At 46.5% G+C, this 16,777-nt stretch overlaps 1 non-coding gene across 1 annotated transcript; it reads left to right on the plus strand.

The window, feature by feature from the left end:
- Positions 1-4,284: 4,284 nt before the first annotated feature.
- On the plus strand, positions 4,285-4,357 carry TRNAK-CUU (transfer RNA lysine (anticodon CUU)). Its single transcript has one exon. It is a non-coding gene; the product is annotated as a tRNA-Lys (tRNA).
- Positions 4,358-16,777: the final 12,420 nt, after the last annotated feature.

Genomic DNA, 16,777 nt, shown 5'->3' on the forward strand with positions numbered 1-16,777 from the left:
AAATATGGCCCGGTGCCGATAGATGCTTAGAAAGACATGCCGATAGATGCTTACGCTGCTACTGCGGCGAGCTGCGAGTTGTTGTGAGTTGACAGTCAATGACGACACGGTGAAACTTTCATGAGAACAAACGACAAAACTGTATTGAACTTTAGATTATATGGGGAGGTTAAACAAGGGAAAAAACACACGCACGACTTCTTTCTTTCCGTTCCCGAAGCAAAGTTCCGACCGACTGACCCGCAGGGGAGCCCCTCTTCCTCGGCGCCGAAGGGGGCGCCGCACACACGCGTCTGCTTTGTGTCAGTTCACGCTTTCTGTCAGTTCACGAAACAGCGAGAACATGATCTGCAGGCGAGTCTCTTTCCCGGCGCCGGGGCGCGGTCCTCCGCATGTCTCGACCTTGAGCTCCCAGGCGCCAGATCACGCGGTACAGCAGCAGAGGGGTCGGTGGGGAAGCATCGTCTTACTCCGGCTCGGCTCCCGCGCCGCGCCACGCACAGGATGCGGCAACACCCCTCGCACACAATACAGGAGAGAGGAATGCACAACTGTAAATCACTTTACACGCTCAAACTTCCATCCCCGAAGAGAAGAAAACACAACACGAGTCAACTCGTCGAGGCGAAGATCTGCTGCACCGCAATACATGAATGCACAACCAGAAAGCCGGAAGCGCGAATGATCGGAATTCCCTACGAACAGCAACGTTGTTTAGTATTTAGGGGAAGACTAGACAAGTGCTCAGCCTGCATCTTTTTCTTGTCGTTGAGTTTTGCGTACATGTAGTTTAATCCCCCGCATGCTTGAGGTTAGCGTGACCCGACTGAACGGCCGCAGCTTTGAAACGAGCGGGAGATATATGCATGCGTCGCCGGACTTAGGTATGTGGTAGAAAATGTGCGCTGCACAATTCGTCGCAGAAGCTGACTCTTGGAATTTTGCAGAGTGTGCATTGCAGGTGATCGTTGCTACAACCACGCATCCATGTTCCCACGGCTGGCCTATCCCGAGGCACATAAATGTTCAACCGTGGACATACAATGATCGAAGAGAGGACGGAGTTTCATAATATTGGGCGCGAAATCGATAGCTACCAGTGCTCAGTGTTTAAAAAATTCTGCCTTGACCATGCACAATTCAGTGTTTCAGGTGCGGCCAGCAGCTATAAGTTTGAACAGTTCACCTTTCAAGTCAGCGGCGTCAGCGATGGACCGGCGGAGCGAGTTTCCACGCTACACTGCTGTCTTGCTAGAAAGCCTACCCAGGCGGCGTTTGACATTCAGCTGCTTTTTGTGGGCCCCGTAATTGAAAGCAACGCCTTCAGAAACGCGTTAAATGTTCAAAAATGTATTCTTTTAACAGTTTCTCTCCAGACTGTCAAAACAGGCGGACGTTGATAAAACAGTTGAGCACTCCAGTCGAAACCAAAACATCCGCGCGTTTTTAGAGATCTGTAGAATCGCCTTCAGTTTTTTAAATTATTGGAATAGGTCACTTTCCGATCGCTGGGACATCGACCCTCATGACAGCGCTGTCACATGAATAAGGACCACATCAGACCAAAAGCTTATAAGCGAATTGTGTTGATCTTTATGGTGCATAAGCGACTAATGCTGCCATGCTCCAAGAACAAGGTTTAATGTATTTATTTTGTGTGCAATGACTAAAATGTTCTTTAGGGTGTAGCTTGCTTAGGAACATTTTAGGAAACCAAAAATGCAGGGAATTTGCACGTCTCTCCTAGGATCATGCTGGGATGGAAAGGGATCTGTTGCAAAATTGTGCAAAATGTTTTCCTCTTATTTTCTCGAGACTGGCGCACGTGTAAGTAAGATATACTTTATTATTAGTTCATCTCAACATCCTTGCATATTGATTTGTCCTTTTCATAAGTATGAAGCTGTGTGTCAGGTGTGGGTGTGTCTTTTGGGAAGATTACCTAAAATATCTTCCATGTTGTGTTTTTGATGACTGCATGATTTCCATTCCTCGATGACAGGTTTGACAAAGTGTAGTTTGTTGTTTATTTCGATGTTTCAAAAATCCTGTCATTTCACTCTCACCTTTCTTTGTACAAGCTTCTTTATGCAGCATATTCACCATCTGTAATTTAGCATTGCGGCAAGGTAACCTGGTTATTTCTTTTCATCACCTTTCAAGACAGCTCCCGATTTCATAAAGTGTAAGGTTTCTGACGACGGGAACGCCTTGGAAATCATAGAAACAAATGAGATCCACAATCATGAGCTATCTAAAGTAAGCATATACATGTCCATCGCTCAGTGGAATGGTGTCAGCATGCTGTGAAGGCTCCGCCTTCTAGAATACGGGTCCGCGAGCGATGGTCTCGCCCGACGAGTGAAAACCAAAGTCTTTCTTAAAAATACCGGTTTATTCCGGATCAACAGAAAAGTATAAAATAGAAAAGAAACAGCATTGGTCAAAACTGCGCTGGAAACATGCCGTCGAAGTGCGCCACAATGGACTATGCGGAATAAAATGGAAGATGGGTCAGGGCTTCACCGCGACAACACAAAACACACTGCGGCGCGGATAGGGCGAGTAATAGGGCCAAAGCGTTGATGACGGTACAAACGCATTGCTACTCGCATGGCAGCACTCACGCTAACATTCCTAAGGCTTTCTTGTAGGCGCCGCTTCCGTCTTCGCCTCGCAGGACTCCGCTCTGTTGTCCGTGTACATACATCCCGCCCGGCTTGGGACGCTGCCACGCCGCCCTTCTCTGGCCGGCCGTCCGGCGAAAAAGCCCAGAGCCATGCTTCCGACGCGCTTATCTACCCTCTGTCTCGCGCCGATAACATGCCGCCCCCGCTCCGGGCAGCTCGCTCATGTGTACTCGCGCGCTGCCCGGGCGGACACCAACACAAACAGAAAAAAGCGCGCGCGGTTTGAAACGCTAAAACGGGCTGTGGGGCCCCACACTCCCCCCCTCTCAAGACGGGACACCTCCCGAGGTGTAAAACAAAAATAACGCGGGCTAAGGACGGAACTGGTACTGCTGCTGGCGGGGCTCATGCTTGGAGGTATCCGCCGAGCATGGGTACCCGTAGTGCCTGGTAGGTCAAGTGGTTCTGTGGCTAGTGGACGGCCGTGGTAAGCTCGGAGATCGGCCGCGTTGACTGGTCCGGCTTCTCGACCACCCTGCACATGGCGAATAAAGTAGGAAAGCCGAGACGCGCGCTTTGTTATCGTGTAAGGGCCAGTCCATCGTGGAGCGAGAGAAGCAGCAAACCCTTTTGCTGCATAACTTAGTGGGCGCGTGCGGCGACGGACTTTGTCGCCGACTGTGAACTCCAAAGGTCGCCTTCCCTTGTTATACTGGTTACAGTGTTCCAGGCGGGCAAAGTCCAAGTTTTCCCTTGCCTCCTTCAGAGTCTCGGCCAAGCGGCTGGAAAGATCATGCGCAAATTTAGAATGGCTAAGACCCGGTAAATCAGAGCCATTCAGAGCATGCTCAACAGGGAACCTGAGCTCACGACCAAGGAGAATGGCCGCTGGCGTAAAATCTGTTGACCGGTTTACCGTGGTTCTTGTGGCGAAGGCCATCTCCTGGATACGAGCGTCCCAGTCCTTGTGCCGCTCCGTGAATGCCACCATCATAGTCTTGAGATTTCGATTCACTCGCTCTGTAATGTTTGCTTGAGGCTGGTAGGGCGTAGTCTTTTTGCGCTGCACGCCAAGAACTTTGCAAGTGGCAGTGAATATCCTACCGGTGAAATACGTGGCATTATCAGTGATAAGCTGAGCTGGGAAACCAAAGCGAGTGAATGTTTCTAGCAGCTTATCCCAAATTATTTTCGAGTCCAGCCTACTCAGGGGATACAATTCTACCCATTTCGGGAAATGATCAGTGATTACTAACAAGTAGCGATTCCCTTTCACTGATATGGGATAGGGACCCATTATGTCGCAAGCTACAATTTCCCATGGGTATCGGCTCTCTACAGGTTGCATGAGGCCCGGTGGTTTCCCTCCCCTCGGCTTCGCGGTCTGGCAGGTATGACAAGTGCGGACGAATGTCAGGACATCCCTTCTCATGCGGGCCATGTTGCAACGCGACACAATTTGTCATATGTTTTCTTGCCATCGCTGTGACCTGCGAGGCGTGCATCGTGGAAGTACTCTAGGAAATGCTTACCTAGGCCCTTAGGAATGACCACACGAAATGCGGACTCACCACTCTCGGTGTCCGCAGCAGGTATATACCGCATGATCAAGCCATCTTCTGCTTCCACGTAGCTGTCGTAGCTTCCGTTAAGCGCCCGGCTAGCTCAGTCGGTAGAGCATGAGACTCTTAATCTCAGGGTCGTGGGTTCGGGCCCCACGTTGGGCGCCAAATGAAGGCTCCGCCTTCTAGAATACGGGTCCGCGAGCGATGGTCTCGCCCGACGAGTGAAAAACCAAGTCTTTCTTAAAAACACCGGTTTATTCCGGATCAACAGAAAAGTATAAAATAGAAAAGAAACAGCATTGGTCAAAACTGCGCTGGAAACATGCCGTCGAAGTGCGCGACAATGGACTATGCAGAATAAAACGGAACATGGGTCAGGGCTTCACCGCGACAACACAAAACACACTGCGGCGCGGATAGGGCGAGTAATAGGGCCAAAGCGTTGATGACGGTACAAACGCATTGCTACTCGCATGGCAGCACTCACGCTAACACAAAGGCTTTCTTGTAGGCGCCGCTTCCGTATTCGCCTCGCAGGACTCCGCTCTGTCGTCCGTGTATACATCCCGCCGGCTTGGGACGCTGCCACGCCGCCCTTATCTGGCCGGCCGCCCGGTGAAAAAGCCCCGAGCCATGCTTCCGATGCGCTTATCTACCCTCTGTCTCGCGCCGATAACATGCCGCCCCCGCTCCGGGCAGCTCGCTCATGTTAAAGCCCCTTGATAGCTCATGTGTACTCGCGCTGCCCGGGCGGACACCAACACAGAGAAAAGCGCGCGCGGTTTGAAAGGCTAAAATGGGCTGTGGGGCCCCACAGCTGTTAGAACAAGTCTTGTGTTAACAACAACCATTGTCTGATGCGGTCCTTTAATGGGCATTGAAGTGCCATTAACTGCAGGTACTGACAGAACTCTTGATCACGTAATGTGATAATGCCACCCTTGCTTGCATATAGGTATACGTCTCAGAATCTGCACTGCACCACTTGACCATTTGCCACTAGTTCGTGTGAAAATGTATTTTTCATGCATGTTAACCAGTGTAATTAACAGATGTACCCTGTGCACAAACCAAAAGTGTCACAAGCCAAATGTCACGAGGCCCCACGACATGGCAGGAGCTGTTAATTGAAGCATACAAACTTATATTTGAAATATATTCCGCGAAGTTTCACCTCCGAGTAAGAAAGGTTACTCCTAGGCCATGGAGGCATATTTGTACAGTTTGGTTAACACCAGGCTTAGAGGCCTATGCCAGGTTGTCTATCACATTACAGGGCAGCCTACGACCGTATACTAATGAGTATGTCTGAGATAACAGAGACATGAATTAAGAATTAGTAATTAAGTTTGTTGCAAAGGGCATGTAAATTAACAGGAATCCACAATGGGATCTGCAGACAAGAGCTCTTAAAAGGTGGAGATTAGGAGTCTCCCTAATTTTTTGTTTGCTCAAGGCTTGTCATTTTCTTCATTCTTCCAGGCGAGGAAGATTCGAAAATTATAGCATTGAGAATGCCAAAGACCATTGTAAACAAGGATGCTGATCCCAACAGCGTAAAAAGAAATTTCAGAAAAGTTGGGTGACTAGTATTGCTGGCAACAGTTGAATCTAAGTGGAAAGGCATGAAATTGAAATGCAACGTATGCAGAGATATGTTGCGACACTGCCAGTCTGTGGTGTGCGACATCTGTCTCCGTTAGTTTCATCAAGTCATTCGCCAAAGCAGATGGGGCTTGTGGTTTTGTTATAAGTGCAGTGTAGTAGCATAGATGCAACCTTGCCCATTAACAATTGGAGTGGAGTAAGTGCATTGTTTTGTTTTTGTAAGATGTTCATGGTTTTCATGCAAACATTATGAGAAATTTCTTCCTAGAGAATATTTGCTGAAATGTGAATATAATGTGCAATAAAACTAGTGTTTTCTGGCCATTTACTTTTCCTTGTATACATTAGTTCTATGAAGGAAACCACAGGCTAGAAGGAAATGTAATGGCATGCATTTTGTTACTTGACCCTGTTGAGCTGGCTCAGTAGTTAAGAGTGCTTGGCTGCTGAATCCATGGATTCAGATTTGATTCCAGCCACAGCAGGGGTATTTCAATAGAGGCAAAACAATAGGGTGTCATGCACCGTGCAGTGTCAGTGCATGTGATAGAACCTCAGGTGGTCGAGATTATACCGGAGCCCTCAACTATTGTGTTCCTCACAGGCATAGTTGTTTTGGGATGCTAAACCAGATATTGTGCAGGGTCATGAATATTTGGGGGCTGGGATTTAAAAAATTCCTATGCAAAATCTACTAACCCATTCGAGCTGAAATAACGTTCACAAAGTAGCAAAATATAGTCTACGTTATCTGATACGTGATTCAACATCGGTACTTGCTTAGATTTCTCGAAATCGAGAAAAAACTGCTCTCGGCGGCGTGCACAATTTTTGCAGAAGAGAGTCGAAAAGCTAGTTTAACATGATGCGTCATCTGTCGAGCAGTGAGACAAGCTCCATCCCGGCCGTTGGCGCGCTTGCCTCGCTGCCCGACAGATGACGCACCATGTTAAAATAGCTTTTCGACTCTCTTCTGCGAAAATTGTGCACGCCGCCGAGAGCAGGTTTTTCTCGATTTCGAAAAATCTAGGCAAGTACCGATGTTGAATCACTTATCAGATAACGTAGACGATATTTTGCTACTTTGTGAACGTTATTTCAGCTCGAATGGTGTAGTAGATTTTGCATAGGAATGTTTTAAATCCCAGCCCCCAAATATTCAAAACCCTGTATATCCCATCGTACTGTGAGTAAGATACTATTCGTGGACAGTTAATCATACACAAAATGACCATTTTTTTCTGCATGGTACAACATCTGTTGTACAATTTTATTTTAGCCTGGATGAAGAATATCACACTGGCTCCACATGGTCTTCTATCGACTCTTGATATGTGTCACAATTACACACTCGAGTATGTATTTGTCTAAGGGCACCTGTGCATGCATGGAGGGGACCGTTGCTTTCCATTCGTCAGAACTGAAATCCATGATCCACATCATTCCTGTAATTCAACTACCTCCTATTTGAACTGTCTAGCGTTGATGCAAGTTCCAAAGAACTGCAATTAGCAAATTAACCCAAGCAGGAAACCATGCCAAGAACTGCTTCGGCTTCATCTTGAACAACTGTTTGAGAACTAAAATTAGCCAAATAATGCACAGCATAGATGAGAGGTTAAAGAATCTAAAAAACAACACATCTTACCTGTGGCTTGTAGGATTTCACATCCTAAAGTGACATATGTAGCTATGAAGAACACTTTAGTGGAGAGCTCCAGACTAATTTGACTGCCTGGGCTTTGTACTTTGCGTTGACATCTTGCAGGAAACATATGCATTTGCATTTCACCTGCACCAAAATGCGACTGCCATCACTGGCATTAAAAATCACGACCTTAGGGCTTGCGGCAAGTAGCCGAACGTGCCACTAAGATGTCGCAGCGTCTACGTACATGCTATACACGTCAACCTTTCTAGCATTAAAGCTGTCACATGCATGGCAGATATTCATGTTCAGCTTTGGACTGGCAAGTTTAAAAGTGTATCATTTGTGTTTGTCTAACATGAAAAACAAAAGAAACTAAGGAAAAACAAAAATGAACATAACATATTGAAAAAGCTCTAGTCAATAACACATAACGCATATTTGTTCCTTTATTATTGATAAAGTGGCCTTCAACAATAGTACAAAGCTTGAGCATTTAGGAAGGTGCTGTGCCAGGTAGCTATTTTACAGAAGCCTGAACCATTTTACCTGGAGTAATGCTCAACTCGGCGGTGTGGGCTGGGCACTTATTTTTCTGTCCACTCTAACATGTAAAAACTGTATCATGTACATTCCCATTTACCGAGTTTTGGGGTCTGTAGTGCAGTCTGATAACAAATTGTTGATGACTTATTTTCGTCTGACTGTTGCACAGCGCGTGTGAACAAATTCTCACGACGCTTTCTTTACGCGATATTTTTGGACATACTACTCCACCTAATAAGCATTGACATGCACGTGGAACATCGCCGATCATAAACGGATGACACACTGATGTCCGTCCGGACATCGGCGCACTCATCACAGCACTCTTGTAGTCTCGCACAGCACTCTCGTAGGATGTAATCCGGACATCACAGCATCCCACGGTAAGGACAAACCACACCTCCAGTTGTACAACAAACATGAATGACGCGATGCTTGGGCTAGAGACACACCGGCAGTACCTAGCTTTTTCAGCGCCGCTTGTATGTTTGCAGAACTTGCGGCGCCAAACCTCAATGCGAGCAGAAAGCGTGACGCATCTCATCACAGATGGAAGTGAGGAAACTTTGTAGAATCAAAACTACATAACTACATAACGACCGTCGTAGACGTTAATTCACATGATAACGAGGACCAAATGAGCGGCCGTGCGGGCCGCGGGCTGGCCGTCAACACCGCGATTACATGCGCTTGCGCTCTGGTCGTGCTTGCCACACTGCCACGGTCCAACCAAGGAGCTTATATAGAACTGGAGTGGAGGCGGTGCGTGAAAAGTGAAGCCGACGTCCGCCATTTTGCAAGGGGCAAGAAGGAGATATCGCCAAGGGGCCCTTCCATATATAACGCCCCATTTGCGGCTCTACGCTACTTTGCACTTGTCTGGATAGCTTCACTCTCTTTTGAATTGCATGGGATAAAACTTAAGCTAAAAAGTTCTGAAAAAAAAAAATTGTGTATAGTAATGAGCAGCATTATTGGATCCTACGGCACAGCGCATATTTATGCAATGTGTATAAATGAGCTGTGTTGATGATGTCGAATATAAGAGGCTCAAGTGTTATGTCGTTGAATAGCATATGGCGAGTATAATTGCACTAGACTATAATTGCCATCAATAATAAAATAAAATAAATAAAAATAAATAAATTAGTTCTTTGTATTAAATTCAACTTTCCGCTACAGCTTCAAGTCATATATCATTAAATAGCTTGTACCGAGAACGAGATATTGAACTATACGATTTGCTGGTATTAGCTAATGAGCTTTAATTAGGTGAGTTCATTAACAATTGAACTTTATGCTACAACGTCAAGTCATATATCGTTTAAAAGGTCTTTACGAGTACAATTTAAAATCAAATGGTAAACTACGCAAAACGATATAAAACCGAACTAACGCGGGCCTCACTAGGTTAAAATAAACGCGTGATAGAAGCGAAACTGTCTCAATGTTTACAGATTCACACCACGTAAGGAGTGCTAAGGACTCCCGGTATTTTTTTTTTTTTTTTGACCGCTTAAAAGAAACCAACATCTGGCGTTGGATGCGTCCCCTCGGTTAGCTATTGGCAGAAACATCTGAAAGAAGACATGATCATTCGTTTCTTTCCTGCACTTCATAATTTCTGTAGCATCGTCATAACACTTTTGCAGCTTGAAACATTTTTGTTAAAATGCTGTCATTTTTTCTCACAGTGCTACCAATAGAGTTTGAAAGATGTGACACTAGTTCTAGAAGTATCAGTGTTAATATAGTTTTCGGATGCTATTAATATCATTAAAGTAACAGACTTAGTTGATTCAGCGTTGGCAATGCAGGCAACGAATGCCGCTCATTTGGAGAGAAACTTTTCATACCGTCAGGGAAGCATACGTGCCGCAATGCAGGATTAAGGGCATATTCTCACCTCGAAACAGAGTTCGTCAACTGTGTGCTCTAATTTTGAAGCTCAGTTTACGGATGTGCTATGTACGCCGCAGTGCTAGAGTGTTTTTTCGTCCAAGAAGCAGGGAAAAAATCTAGAGAACATTATAATAGCTCGGCCCCGATTACATCCACTCTTATAACAATGTAAGGCGTAAGAAACAAGAAACTGGCAGTCTAAACAATGGATTTAAACGACAAGATGATTTCATTATGAGTTTCTTAAACTCACATGCGCATCGCGAAACGCGCGCGATGCGCTTGCGCTGGCCGGCGCCGCGTGCTTTTTGCCCCTTGCAACATGGCCGCCGCTGTCTCGGCCGGCTTCACCCGCTCGCATTGGCGTCCATGGAGGACCGCCACTCCAGAAGTTCTATATAACCTCCTTGGGTCCAACTCACGTAAACCTATCAGCATGCCATCACGTAGTCTATCACCCATTCTAGGCACTATTTTTGCCACTGCATTATTATTCGTAATTTCACATTTCACGTATGCAGTACGTACTTCTTGCACCTCGCACACCTCGTACAAACTTCGATTTGGCTACATATGGCTATCGCTACCAAGTTGTTGCTACAACCACACATCCGGGGATCTCGGATCCGTCCGGCTTTCCCGACGTATCCTAAGGCCCGACATCTACCTTCCTACACCTTGCTTGATCCCGGAGAAAAATGCGTCGGGTCCGTCGGACGTAAACCTGAACCCCGCCGATTGGGTCCGTCCGCCGTACCCTTCCCGTATCCGTCCGGCTTTTCCGACGTACCCCGAAAAAAAAATGCACCGTGTCCGTCCGCCGTACCTCTGAAAAATACTTCCTGGATCCGTTCGACGTGTTCCGAAGAAAAAATCACCGTGTCCGTCGGACGTACCTTTAAGACCATTGATCGGGAGCGTCCGACTTGCCTTTAGCCACAGCCAATGTTTATTGGAAAAAATAAAATCGCGGGCGGCAGCACGATCCTTCCGCCTATTTTCGCACTTAAACTATGACGGTATATGTCACTTTGCAACGCTGTGGCGCCGGTATACGATCCAAATGCTGAGGCCTCCTCTGCAGGTAGTTTCCTTGCTTCCGAAGTAATTAAAAGAACGCGAAATTTAGGACTGATTTGAACCCTGCTTCTTGTCCTTATTAACGAGTCACTGCCTACTCCACGAAGTGTGGAACTAATTTCGTATTCCTTTACCTTGCATCCGCAAGTGGTGCCTGTCTGAGAGATCGTTCAGAAGGGAAAATGGCTCCGGCTTAGCTCAATTAACCACCGAATCACCTGGTTAACCCTCGAGGTTAGCGGGTTAGGCCTGATATGTTGTTAATCTACAACTTTCGCTCGCCGCCGAGCCACACGAAGCTGTTCATCGGTTTCGGCTGCTCGTTTACGCTCCCTATCGATTGCTAAATTTCTCTCTCGGTTGAAAATGGCGACCAGAGGACCATACTCTTGAGGACGTCGGCTGACTTGCTTTGTCCATAGCGAGATAAACCGCGCACAGACACCGGCCCTTATTAAACGAGCGATGGCAGCATCAAGACGGTGGCACCGCGCGGTTGGATTAGCGTCTTGTCATGTGGCGATTCACGTGGTTAGGCGCACCTGCCGAGCGAGCGAGTCACGTTGTCAGGCTTACGTTGTCAGGGCGAGTTACGATCTTGTGCGGATTACGGCCGCAGTTCTAGGAGCACGCCAAAGTTCGGCTTTCACCGATGCCGGCATCAGAAAACACCGTAGACGTTTCTCTCTCTCTGTCTGGCGCGCGCGCGCTTGATGCAAGAGAGAGATTTCTTTTTCTTACCGTCGATGTACTTTCCCCTGAGAGGCCTCCGGCGTTTTTACGGACAAGAAATATGAAATCATTCACATGTATTCGGCGCAGAATTGTGGTTTGCGCGCTAAGCTGAGGAACAGAAGGATGGTGGTTGGATGTTTGGCGGTGGCATGACTTTTTTTCTTAGGTTTGGGTCCCTTGGTGACGCGCTCTGACTACAGGTTCTGTTGACGGACCGCGCCACTCACAAGTCAAGAAATCCGTTCGCATTACAAAGGCAGTAACGCCGGCCATGCGTTTCGGGGCATCGGGAATCGTGCGATCTTCTGGCGCGACATTTTTTGGGGGCACGCAACATGAGGTCATAGGATTTCGGTACAGAGGATTTTCTCAGTCGCGAGTCTGGATTACAACGGTGCGTTCGATGCTGCATGTAAACGGCAAGAAGAATAAGCAGCCAATGGTATGACTTTAAGAATTTTAGACACACCGGGACCAAAAAGCAGTGGCTAAGTATCAAATTCACACTCAGTCATGCATGTATCATCATTCATCTTACAGGGGTCCGTTTGTGGGCCAGTTTATTTTTAATGCGCTTAATGATGTAGGCTTAGACGTCACATTCAATATTCGATTATATGCCAACAATTGTGTGATTCATATATACAATAACAATCATGCACACGCTGCCGCTTTGTAAGCATCTCGACCACATAGGTTACTGGTGTCGTAAATGGCCAGTTCAGTTCAGTCGTTCAGTCGTGTCCGACTCTTCGTGACCCTGTGGACCATGTCACGCCACGCTTTCTGGTCTCTCACTATCTTCCTAACATCACATAACTTCATCTGCAGTGCCTCGAGGATGCCATCTAACCATCGCGTTCGCTGCCTACCCCTTCTCCGGCGACCCTCAACTTTTCCAAACATCAAATCTTCCTCCAGCGACTCCTCTCTTCTCATCAGATGACCAAAGTACTGAGCTTTAACTTTAGAATTTGACCCTCCAATGAGCAGTCAGGGTTTATGGTCGACAATATCGACTGATTTGATCTTCTGGCAGTCCAAAGAACTCTCAAGAGTCTTCGCCAGCACCACAATTCAAACGCGTCAATTCTTCGGCGGTCAGCCTTTTTCACAGTCCAACCCTCGCATCCATACATCACAACTGTAAAGACCATAGCACGAGTTATACGGATCTTGGTTGGCAGACTAATGTCTCTGCTCTTTACTAGGCGGTCAAGGATAACCATTGCTCTCTTTCACAGAAGCAGACGTCTCCTAATTTCATGGCTGCAGATGAGGTGAATTGGAACTCCCATCTCTTGGAGAGCTTGCCACAATCTGCTGTGATCTGCGCAGTCAAACGCTTTCGCATAGTCAATAAAGCAGAAGTAGATGGGTTTCTGGAACTCTCTTGCTTTTTCCATGATCCAGCGAAGGTTGGCAATTTGGTCTCTAGTTCCTCTGCCCTTGCGAAACCCAGCTTGCACGTCCGGAAGCTCCCGATCCACATACCGCTGCAGCCTACCTTGGAGGATTTTCAACATCACCTTGCTAGCATGCGAAATAAGCGCGATCGTGCGGTAGTTGGAACAATCTTTGGCACTGCCTTTCTTTGGAATGGGGATGTAAACCGACCTCCTCCAATCCTGTGGCCACTGCAGGGTTGTCCAAATCTTCTGACATAATGTATGCAGAATCTTAACAGCGTCATGGTTGAGGTTTTGAAGCAACTCAGCTGGAATGCCATCAATTCCGCTAGCTTTGTTCTTAGCAAGGCTGGCTAAGGCCCATTCAACTTCACTCTTCAGGATGCCCGGCTCGAGATCAGTAATCACAACCGTCTTATGTTGGGTTTGCACATTCGGGTCCTTCTTGTACAGTTCTTCTGTGTATTCCTGCCACCTCTTCTTTATGTCTGAGGCTTCAATGAGGTCGTTGCCTCGTTTGTCCTTTATCACGCCCAGCTTAGCATAGAAGCTTCCTTTGATATCTTTGATTGTCTTATACAGAGCTCTGTGTTCCTTAATTGGCTATTGTCCTCAACTGCTTGGCACTGTATGTTCAGGAAGGCATTCTTATCTCTCCTTGCTATTTTCTGAAAATCCGCATTGAGAACCTTGTATCTTTCTCTTTCCCCCATAACTATTGCCATCTTACTTTCCTCAGCTATTTGCAAAGCCTATTCAGATAACCAGTTTGCTTTCTTGCATTTCTTTTGCTTTGGAACTACCTTAGTAGCAACTTATTGTATTATATCACGAACATCAGTCCACATCTCTTCGGGCTCTCTGTCTTCTAGATCTAATTCTTGAAATCGATTCCTCACTTCCACAGCATATTCTAATGGAATTTGATCCAGATCATACCTAAAAGGCCTTCTAGTTTCCTGCGTTTTCCTCAACCGAAGCTTAATTTTGGCAACAAGAAGCTGATGATCGGTGCCACAATCGGCTCCAGGCCTCGTTTTTACTGCTTGTATAGCGCTTCTCCATCTCTGCCGGCAAAGAATATAATCGATCTGATTCCTGTACAGACCATCCGGTGAAGTCCATGTGTACAGGCGCCTCTTGTGCGGTTGAAAATGAGTATTCGCTATGGTCAGGTTGTTTTCTTGACAAAACTCTACTAGCCTCTGCCCAGCTTCATTTGGCTCGCCAAGACCGAACTTGCCTATAATTCCGGATATTTCTTTACTCCCGACCTTAGCATTCCAGTCTCCTATGAGAAAAACGATGTCTGATGATGGGGTGCGGTCTAAAAGGGATTGTAGGTCCGCATAAAATCTCTCAACGTCAGCTTCTTCAGCCGTAGTGGTCGGTGCATAGACGTGGATAACTGTTATGTTGAAAGGGTGACCTTGGATCCGAAGTGAAATCATTCGGTCGTTTTTGGGGTTGTTGTACCCTAGCACTGCTTTGCCCATTCTTCTGTTTACTATGAGAGCGACCCCATTCCTTCTCTCGGATTCGTGGCATATCACAATAAATATCACAATATCACAATAAATATCTACAAGAGCTGTCATGTGTACGGTTCAGTAGGCAACACAAAATCATAAAAAAATATTACGTGATTGTGAACAGATAGCAAGAACTGAGGAGGCAGAATACTTAAGAGTTCTTTTTTTATCGAACCTAACCTGGAATAGCCATGTAAACTATGTGATAGCAAAAGATAGCCGTGTACATAATTTTCTTAGCAGAAACTTCAGGAAAGCATTGCATGAAGTCAAAGAAGTTTATTACTTTTCCAATGCGCTCCCTATCTTGCAATATGTAGCTGCGGTCTGGGATTCGGAGACTGTAATCCTAACTACTAAATTAGAAGATATACAGAAAAATGCAGCACGATTTATAACAAACTCATATCATATGAACACTAGCGTCCCAACGAAAAGCAGCAGTTGGGACACGCGCTTTATATGCGCCGATAACCATCAACGTCTACGTTTTCCTTAAACCGCCTACATTCAGATCACGAAAACATTACCATAGCAAAAATTAGGTCGAGAAGTCGAACAAAAGTGCTTTCTTTGCGCGCGCCATTACTATGTGGAACTAACTGCTCGGGCCGTAGTGGCGACAAGTGATTGAGAATGTGTGAGTGCGCTAAGACGTCATCTTTGTGATAGCGCATAGAGTGTGACTGCGTACTGCTTTCCGCACTGTATTTTGTTTTTTTTTTTTTGTGTGTAGCAATTAATTTTCTCGTTTTGACGTGTCTCTGATTATTACTTTTCACTTGTTCAATTTTCGTTCATCGTATATGTGATTACGTACTTTTGTTGCAATGATATCTCGCTTCCTTAACCATTCCTTCTTCCCCTTTGCAATACCATCTACAAAAATGATTTCGAGCGATTTCTAGTACCTCAATAAATATATTGTGTGCCGACAACCGCAAACCCATTTCTAAAATCCAGAGAAGAGGACGTTTATTCCCAGCGTGCGAGACCTGGCTGAAAGAAGAACGCGCCACCATCGAAGTGGTTAGAGCGCCCGTCTCGGCTGCGGGAGGTGGTTAGTTCGAAACCCACCGCCGGACACCCACCGGTAAAAATGGGTACAAGCGTCCCCCGGCCTGGCGCTCGGCTTTTTCAGGGGTGTGCGTTTGGGAGAAGCTCCGTAAACCCCGCTGCGCGCCCCTCCTCCGCAGTGGGCCCAAACCCAGTTTCGAACCTCGCAGCCTGCAAAGGTGGTTCTGTTTGTCTTGCAAAGGTACTTCCTTTGACCCTCACCTGAAGTGCTCCCTTAGAGCCTCAGCTGCAGCAATCCTAAAAAAACAAAACCGATGAGGCCATTCTGCTTGGAGCTTTGGCCAAAGTTCAGGTGAAGGCTGAGGCTCAGCTCATGTGATCATTAGAGCGCGTTTGTGAAGAGTCATATCTTTTCACCTCCCCATGGCGGAGGGTCTTCAGTTTGGTTTGCTAGCTTGCCTGCCACTTGAATCCTTCAAAAAATTGGAATTGATGTAATACCCGCCGCTCTTTCCCCGATCGGTAACGGTACGATCACAATGAAAACACCGAAAATATTTCAAAATTAACTGAGATCTCTCCCGGCCTATTACTTGCAGATCTCTGAATTAAGTACGGCCTTTCGGTCGTATAGGCATTGAGTCAACATACATTGCTTGTGTCGCAGACTTGCTTGAATGCAAACATTTCAGTTAAGGCATTCATTCCTGAACAGCTAGCATGTGACAAAGGTATTGTGTATGGTGTCGACCCATCAACCAAAAGAAATTCAGGATGCGGGAAGTGGAGTGCTTTTTGTCTATCAATGTAGTCGAGAGGCGAACGGCTTGCGATTTCCTGCTGAGTCGCGGAAACAATTTTGAAGGTTCCTGTTGTCTTGAGGAATAAAAAATTTGTCCTATTGTATATCCTGTGAACCCTCTCACCCTCTCGCAATGCGCAAGCTGCTGGCGGTTTGGACGTAGTGGCAAAGCGTGCAAGTTTGCGACCCTCAGCCGTGTGTGTGCACAAAACCACTCACTTGAAACTGCCCCTCAGACCAGCCAGGTCATTGTCGCCAATGCAATAACAACCATACAGCTGATTATGCTGACTGTGCAAAACA

Source organism: Amblyomma maculatum, chromosome 1 (genome assembly GCF_055883805.1).
Source record: "Amblyomma maculatum isolate TAMU_Amacu chromosome 1, ASM5588380v1, whole genome shotgun sequence".
Classification (NCBI taxonomy): Eukaryota; Metazoa; Arthropoda; class Arachnida; order Ixodida; family Ixodidae; genus Amblyomma; species Amblyomma maculatum.